This window comes from Mytilus galloprovincialis, chromosome 2, assembly GCF_965363235.1.
Source record: "Mytilus galloprovincialis chromosome 2, xbMytGall1.hap1.1, whole genome shotgun sequence".
Lineage (NCBI taxonomy): Eukaryota > Metazoa > Mollusca > Bivalvia > Mytilida > Mytilidae > Mytilus > Mytilus galloprovincialis.
In genome coordinates this window covers 37,860,417-37,870,208 of record NC_134839.1, presented here as the reverse complement: position 1 = coordinate 37,870,208, position 9,792 = coordinate 37,860,417, and the positions used below count along the sequence as shown (strand labels likewise).

At 31.6% G+C, this 9,792-nt stretch overlaps 1 protein-coding gene across 1 annotated transcript in view; it reads left to right on the top strand.

The window, feature by feature from the left end:
* The first annotated feature begins 1,116 nt into the window (after positions 1-1,116).
* Positions 1,117-9,792, top strand: part of LOC143063541 (uncharacterized) — a 33,381-nt gene continuing 24,705 nt past the window's right edge. Inside the window, exon 1 of the mRNA XM_076235744.1 lies at positions 1,117-1,456. The gene's annotated coding sequence lies outside the window, so the exon portion shown is untranslated. The remainder of the gene's footprint in view (positions 1,457-9,792) is intronic.

Genomic DNA, 9,792 nt, shown 5'->3' with positions numbered 1-9,792 from the left:
CAGGAAATACTTCCAGTAAAATACAATATGGCGGACATTATACTTAAATCAGTCCAATATCGAAGGCTGGTATGTAAATAAATTTAATCTGGGCCGATGATGGGAAAGTACATTTATCAATTAGTTGATAACTTACCAGCGGACTTTGAGAACTTATAAATTATAGACAAGCAGCGTTCAGCCGTATTTTATCACAATAAGGAATTCATATTCCATGTAACTTGATATCACAAGTGACTATAAAAAAAAAATGCATATAAAACGAGGCGGAAAATATCAAAGGGATATACAAAACGCATAAGTCGAAGAGAGATTCAGTCTGAAAATATTATGGCAAAAAAAAGAGGCATATACATATGTACAAGTATATGTGCGTTGTCGGGAATTTTCTGTTTCTTCTCAGTTTAGAAACATGACGAAAAACGAGCCAGGTCGAGGTAATTTCTTGTCACATAACATCTTGCCCAACCTGGAAGCGGCTCAACAGGAGACTTTTTGTGTAAAAGAATAAAACAAAAATGTATTTTTGTAATAATTATATGTATTCTTAATAATTGGATGATTGCAGGATAAAAATGTCAAGACAGGTACCCGGTATAATAGCGATTATCTTACAATTGTATCTGAACATATTCTTTTGTTTTGGAAGAGTTCAAGGGTGTATGATGTGGAAATTCTGACGAAGGAACAAATGGACGGATAAACAATATTAGTAAATAAAAACGAAAATCCATGACTGAGGTTAAAAATGGGGTCAATTGTTAGAGTAATGTAACGTTAGAGCTTTTGTTTACTAAACTACCATTCGCTTTACAAAAGCCTTTTGTGTTCAAAACAAACATTGACTTGGTCAAATAGTTGATTGTCACAATTATGAAGGCAAAACAAGACAATTTGAAACTATACACACTCAACATGTAACGATGTGATGGAGGGGCTCGAGAGTATTTCTTTCATGAAAATAAATAAAAATATGTGAATAAATTATATGTTGTCAATACTTCAAGTGTCACTACCCTTAAACACACAGGTGTCATACTTTATAAATGAAAGAAAAATAATCATCTCTAACTACTTAAGTATACTCTAAAATTGCTGTGATTTAGTCGTTTAAAAACCAATTCATCTACAACTCAAGCATGCCCCATTAAGTTAATAAAACCCACAATGCAACTATTTAGTGGGCATAAACTAGTGTGTATGCAACGCAATCGTGCACAAAAATATACGAAAGAAAATTTATAAAAAAAAAACCAGAATCGTAATACCTGACGCGAAAAATTGGAAAATTAGGAATTAAACGAAAGGATTTGTCAGAAAAGCAACGAAGTTTAATGGATAAAAACGCTATCACCAATTGCATGTTAAAATTTTCTTTGCAGTACACGAGACATTAAAATATATATCTAGTGAGAACACGATTTTTGGATTAGCAAAAGTGCAGTACTAAATTAAGGTAAGCATATAAGAATATTAAAGATTTGAAAAAAGGATTAAATAAAAAAAAACAAAAAAAATCTCTGATATGTTAAATCTGGAATTATAACCTCAGTTGGATTTATGAAGATAGTGGGTTTTTAACTTTGGGGAAACATAGGAGATACGTTCCCCTCGTCCCTCGTCCCTTTTACCTTAACCCCGTTCTTTAAAAAAAAATGACAAAAAATAACATGTTTGAAAAAAATGCGAAAGAAATGCGGTTTTTTATAGTGCCATCTTTTAATAAGCTTGATAGTTTACGGATTTTAACGGTAAACATAGGACATGTTAAGTTTTCAATGACTTTTAACTAATTTTAGCTGAGTTTTGACAGGAACAGGCGACAATAGACAAAAGAGTTTAGAACCTCCCTCTTCTACCCCGATCTTGTTCCGTCGCTTAAGCTACAGATTAAAACGTAATATTGGACATTTAGTTGTTTAGTTGCACTTTCATATGCACGGCTGTTATTCGGTATATCTAGAAAATTATTGTAAAAGAATACCAAACGTTGGTCAAGCATTTTCATCGGACCGTGAATGTAATTTTACTTCAAAATTTGTGAAAAATCTGCTGTATTTTCAAAACGTAATACTGACAAATTGTGTTTGTTATAATGGTTTAACTTTCTCAATAATATTGCGCAATAAGATAAAGAAAAGACGCAGTGCTTTATGAAAAATAAGAAAACACAAAAGGCGCAAAACAAGTTTATTGGACTCACTGAAAAAAAAACACCGTTTTGTATCTATAATGGTCACATTCCAATATATAATTATATTTAAAACTGAATCTTTTTGTTGTTTCGGGCAGTGCACTAAAATAAGTAGTGTTGTTAACGATTAATCGGTTAATTATCGGTTAACCGTCGAAAGGATCGAATATCGAATACCAAAAATTCAAACCGATTAACCAGACCTTTTTTTCTATGTTAATAGATTTGAGATATGTGTAGTTTTAAAATTGTATAAATTTTGTATATAATTAATCCTTTAATATTAGTCTCTCATAATTCTTAATAGAATGGCACTTGTATATGTTTTAGTATTTAAGCTAATGATATTTTACTGTTAGTTTTAATATACAATATGTTTTATAAATGTTATCCAATATTTCATGTTATACGCAATGTTTTATATGTTTATTGGAATGTATAATGTTATACAAGTGGTGAGACTTTAATAAAATATTGAATCTGAATCTGCGTATCAAAATGATTAATTAATTATTAAAATGATAGTCCTGCTAATTAATTTGACAGATCTATTGTCCAAAATATTGATAACTATATTGTTTACACTCCATTTTTACAAAATTAATTAACACACAGACAACTTTTAAATCAGCTCGGGGCACGATCTAATTTAAAAGTAAACATAATTAGCGTACATGTATTGTGAGCAGCTGGTAGCTGTTTAAATTTTATGATTAACTTCATTATTTTACTTTGATTTAATATCGCGTAGATAATGAAAATATGTCACTTCTATCTTCTAATGCTTTGTTATACCTTAAACGAAATGAGGACTCAAAAATGGTTAAACGCGAATTATGTGAATGCCGGAATCAATGTATAATACTGTGTGGTACTAGTAACAAGCTTAATGAACTCAAATTGAAACACTCCACAGCATAATTTTTCTGTGACACCAGAGAAAAAAGAAATAATTACCGGTTATATACGTTGTTAATCCGATGATATTATTAAGACGATTTTCATCTTCACATCCTGAAGTTATTACAGATGCCATTGTAGATATGGTAGTATTGGATTATCAAAAATAAACTTTTATCCGACTGCTCAAAGCCAAGCCTTATAATGTCAAACCATAAACCTCAATTCATCTTCTTTTAAAACCGAAGACCTTTAAAACATCAATTCAACGATCGGTTAACCGGTTAATCGGTCGAAAGATTGTCCGGGTAACCGGTTAATCAAAACTGTTCAATTTGACAACATGTATACTTTTATAAATATTTTGACTCATTTCAAAATACCTCTGGAAGTATAAATATTTCTGCATACTATTATCTAAAGGATGAAATTGAGATTTAAATTTGCATATTCAGACCCCGCCCGCCTTACACGTATTTGACCATATTTGCTTTCACCGCAATAGTTTTATAGAATCGGAAATCCGTTTATAAAATCTGCATCCTATTCGTTAATTGTTTTAGATGATATGATGTGCTGCCTACACAAAGAGGTGGGACCAATTATTTCTCCTGAAAATAATTTAAAACAGTGCAATTTTCTTTCGATTAATTCTTTTATTCACCAACTTTAATTCCAAATGTGTACTTTTATGTTGTAGCCATATTTTGGCGTCTTCTCAAAAATGTTCCCACACAAATAAATCACCAAAGATGAATAATTACATTAGATGTATGTTTCATTATAATATTTTATTCTGATTGGTTAACTGCACATCACTTGTTATTCCGTAAGCAGTTGCATTGCTCAATACAACTTTTCACTCATGATAACACGTGCTAACAACAATAAAGTGCACAGGTGAATTAAATAATAAAACATATAAAATTCGTGTTTTCGTGATCATAGCTAAAAAATGTAATTATAAGTATTGAATGCTTCTTTTTGTAACTTTATATGGTTGTAAAAGCGTTGACCGTGCGTACATTTTCAGAATGAAGCGCTTCATACAAAATGTACTTCGGTCAACGCTTTTACACCCCAATAAATTTACAAAAAGAAGCATTCAATTCTTAAATGAAAACTGCCATTTTGAATTTTATTTGATCCTAAACAGATATACGTCTCAAACGGAGGACATCCTTTAACAAAACCAAAAAATCAAAAACTCAAATCGTGGGAGAAGTAAAGCTGTATAGTATCCTTCAGAAATAAGTTAATTCATTTTCGTTAAAGACGGATTTTGAAATCAGTAATATGTCTTAGCAATTTTCAAGTCTAAATTTGCAGTTGAAACAAATACAGGCCGGCAAATTGGTCATACTTCTTTGAATTTTTAACTTTCAACTGCCTATATTTAGCATCGATTGGTAATTATATAACCCGGAAAAAGTTAAATTTGATTAAGTGAATTTATCATATCAAAACGTTTTGATATGACACCCAACCTTTATGATAGAAAGAAATGCGATGCGTTATATAATAATTTAGCCTTGTCATAAATTTTAACATATCAATTATAAAATGAATGGTTATCCTGGGTTTTGATGTGGTTTATTAAAATTCATCATATTAAGTAGTTGTCAATTAAAGTTTCATTTGAAATTGACATCTTGTAAAATGGTACATCTCACGTAAGGCGTCAAATAATTAGTTTTGTCAATTAGGTGCAATATATAAATGCACATGAAAGGAATGAAAAATATTTTCCTTTTATACCCGGACAGATATTTGGCAGGTATTTTATAATGCATTTTGTAGGACATTATGGGAGTTATTATATCACATAGTTAGTTGCATTGTGTATTATATAGACTACTAATCCACGTAAAGACCATAAGAAAAAAGTTGTTTATGACATATTTATGTGCCATAACTAAACGTAGATTCGACAAAATGGGTCGACTTGTGGGTTCTAATAATTTAAACTTCAACTGTCAAATTATGGTATTGGCTTGCAACAGGCTAGCTATACAGACCCCTAAAAGGTGTGTTGCAAACGTTTAATTTCTTTAACGTATATATATATATATAATATATATATATAAGTACGTCTGAGTCAGTGACAACCCTACAACAGATGTATCCATCGGATCGCCATCAATGATGGTGATACATGGATGTGTACATAATGTATATACAACTCGTCTAAACATCAACCCAACAATGTTAGATCTGTAAATTTGCTTTCGCAAATTTTTGATTCTTCCCTCGCCGGGATTCGAACCCATGCTACTGTGATATCGTGACACCAAATCGCCTGCACTGCAGCCGTCCCGCTAGACCACACGACCACCTGGGCTCTCAAAATAAGAGCTTTCACTGGCCGTGTGTTACCTTTCCACGTCAGTTTTAATCTAGCGGCGTACTGCAGTACATGATATATAAGGCATGAGGATGTTATTGTTACAGATCAGCTAAATTATCTATAGTAAAGGATCCTACAAATTAATGTAAGATACAGTCACAGAAAATAATTATATTTATAAGTACGTCTGAGTCAGTGACAACCCTACATCAGATAAACGAGTCTAAATTGAAAACTACGTTCAAACCTATGATTGCGTTGGATAAAAATCGGAATTTTTATACGTGTGCATGTTTCGTTGTAGAAGGGTCTATATACAGCACAAACAACATTTTCCAAAAGACCAAAAAAGTGAAAAAAGTATATTTAAACAATACGCATTTGACTAACAGGTCGAACAACTGATGTTCTTTAACCCTGCTGACTGCAATTGGCGATTGCCAAATAAAATTGATCACAAGATGCAACAAAATGGATCTTAATATAAATTTAATACTAAACAGAAAAAAATTAACTTATGGCCACGATGTTATGCCACAAACATATATATATATATATATATAGAGAGAGAGAGAGAGAGAGAGAGAGAGAGAGAGAGAGAGAGAGAGAGAGAGAGAGAGAGAGAGAGAGAGAGAGTTGAACTCTCCTACACAAGTCATCGATTTCAACCTTTAAATACCATTCATATTTCAAGCTCAGCCTATCGAATGACCATTGTTTATTAGAATGAGTATAACTGTCGTGAGAGGAGGATCTGCAGATATCAGTTTTATATACCACTAAAGCCTTGCGGTGGCAAAACAATGAAGAAATAACGGGAAATCATAGTTCTTCAATTTTTACTTTTCGAACTATTGTAGTTGTACAAATGTAAGAATTATTTGTGTATATGAACTCATCATAGATACCAGAATTGGATTTTGTATTTAAGCCAGACGCGCGTTTCTTCTACAAAAGAGTCATCAGTGACGCTCGAATATAATTGGGCACTGAAATAACCTCATAATAGCTTGTAAATGTAACAACGTATTAGATTTTAGCGAGTGAAATTTATGTATTACTGGAAAATTATTACACCAGGGTTTCCAATATCACAAACTAGTCAAAACGTTTACTAAATTTTATCCTCGGTACAAGGAAATAATTCGTAAATATAACTCGACATGCAGACATCTTATACGTTCAGGTATTTCACATCCAATCTTTTATGGTAATATTCTTTTTAAAGCACATAAATGTTATTATACACCTCAAAAGCTAACAAAACCTTCAAACAAACTTATTAAGAAGGGATATAGTTACGATACTGTTGTCAGGTCATTAAAGATTGCATATTTTGGCTTTAATATTGATTCACTTATAGGGTCTTTGCATCGGAATTAAACACATTTATTCTAAAACCAGTTGTTGGCATGACACGGGTTATGTTCTTCTCATAAATTCCATGATGGTATAATACTAAACCCATAACAGGAGGGGTTGATCCTGATATTCATATGATGAAGACATAATCTTTCAGTCATTTTAATTGAGGTCTGGAGCTGGCATGTCAGTAACTGCTAGTAGTCTGTTTTTATTTATGTATTATTGTCATTTTGTTTATTTTTTTTTTATTCCATATTCTGACATCGGACTCGGACTTCTCTGAACCTGAGTTTAACTGTGCGTATTGTTGTGCGTTTGTTTTTTCTGCATTGGCTAGAGGTATAGGGGGAGGGTTGAGATATAAAAAAACATGTTTAACCCCTCCGCAATGTTGCGCCTGTCCCAAGTCAGGAGCCTCTGGCCTCTGTTAGTCTGGTATGATTTTTAATTTTAGTTTCTTGTGTATAATTCGGAGTTTAGTATGACGTCCATTATCACTGAACTAGTATCATATTTGTTTAGGGGCCAGCTGAAGGACGCCTCCAGGTACGGGAGTTTCTTGCTACATTGAAGACCCATTGATGGCATTCGGCAGTTGTCTGCTCTATGGTTGGGGTGCTGTCGCTTTGACACATTCCCCATTTCCATTCTCAATTTTATTATAAACATAAGTCACCCAGTTCAATAAATGAAATAAATATTTTACACTCTATCGCTTTCTAATCTTAACAGCCAATTATATATAGTTAAAGGTTGTTATTATCTTTTATGTTTTCCTCCGTGGGTTTTTCTTTGTGTCTCATACAAAAAAAATGAACGAATACAAATTTTAACGAGAGTAATTTAACGCAATATTGTAAAACTTAATTGTATAATGGTAAGTAGATAGCAAGTTAGAATTTATGGTTATGGACCTAACTAACACGTTGGTATCAAGTACTCTTAAAAAACTTCTTATGACACTTTTATATGTCGTGAAATAAAACTACTATAAATTAAAAATAAAATAGGTGTAATCAAAATATTTTATAGAAATGAATTAATTAAATTCACCAGGAAGACTAGTAAAGATATGAAAATTGCAAACAATCATGGTAAAAATTCTGTTGCAGGAGAAGACATTTTTTTGTCATGGAAAATTGTTGCGTTGATCTTCTGATGGAGGCCTTTTCAATTTAATTATTTGTTTTTACGATTATGAGATCTGTAGTTATGCTATGAACGAGAACTTACGCACTTCTCTTTTGATGCCGTTTACAACCGAGAAATATTGTTTGGTGGAATTGTGAAATAGAAGTCAATACGTCCTTGTTCCATCGTTTGTCGTTATCTGCCATCCTCAGCTTTAGCAATGTGCTATTACTGTAATTTGAATTTCAAAACTACAGAGTGACTTTTTTCGACATACTGATTAACTCCCAGTAGCGAATCGTTTTGACTTTAATATAATCAATAATATATTCAACGTCAATACGGGCGAATAATATCTCTCTTTACGTCACAAATTTTAGCATTAAACATACGGCAAATGGCAAAGTCAGCTAAATCTAGCCTGGTTAATCATTTTACAGTCTTACTAAAAAAGTTATTTCAAATATAATACATAATAGTATAAAACAGGGTTTGGTCCCTCTACTTTCCCTTTATTCACATGCACGAAGCCATCTCTATAATAGCTGCTAGACCCATGATGGTAAAGCTAAGCGATGTATATACATTATCAGTAATAATATTTAAATTGACAATATAAAATTTTCATAAAATGTCATTAGAGATTGTGGCAGAATACAATTTATTTATTTTTTTCATCTGTAAATTGATTCCTACGTAATGAAATCACTTAGAACACTTTTAAATCAAAAACAATTTGCTGTTAAAAACGCTGTATTGTATATAATACAGAAAGTTGATATTTTAGTATTGGATTGTTATAAGATTAAGAAATATGACATATGGTCATGCTTTTCAACTGATTTTTAGATGTACCGAACAACCGAAAAGAACAGAGTTGGAGATAAAAAATGTCTATGCCGTGAACTTAAAAAAGAGACTACACATGCAAGCACAAATTGAGGATGTTGATATGAACAATGTTTTGTTAATATTGATGAATTTTTGGGAATATCTGGCACAGTTTAATATATTAAAAGAACAAAGGCAAACTGATTACTGACGACGAAAAACATGGCACATTGAATGAAAATTTACCGTGTTCAACTATATGCTCCCATTCAAATGCATTGATCGTCCAAAATAAAGGGGGCGGGGGCTCTTGTGACGATTTTATGATGTTATTTACAGAGGAAATCATGAACTTTTATACAGACAAAATTTTAATGACAAGAAAATGTACTTTTTATTGTTAGAGTTTATTTTGTAGATTGTGTATACATTTTTAAGATTGTCTCTCATAACTCCTCTTAAATGTTTTATTAGAGTAATATTTTTACCTTTATTAATGTAAGCTAAACCAATCATTATTTTTGTCATGTTTTTTATAAATAATAACTGCGAGTGTGTTTAAATAAACGTAATAAATTCTATCAGTTACACCCAATTTTGCAAAGGATATTGAAGGACCAGGAAAAAGAAAAAAAGAAAAAGAAAAAATATTTTGTTAATAATAATTACGAGTCTGAACTGAAATAAATAGGCAGTTCATTTACGGATATAAGCAACAAACTTGACAAAAGTCTTAAGATGGCTTGTTTGAGTTTCTTTGCTGATATTTTATTTGAAAAAAATAACATGAAAATTAATTGTACTTCTATTTACTCTAAAGAAGGGGAACAGGGGAAAGATAAGTCTAAGTAAATCTCCGACTTGAATCATTCACATATAAAGCTTGCACTTTTCTGCCTGCGTCACGATGTTCCTTCTACATGAATTTAGTATACGATATTTTTATCTTATTGATGTATGTATTCAACAAAAGTTCCTTTGAAAAATGTCAATTAGTATTGCATTAATTTTAAATAAATCTCCC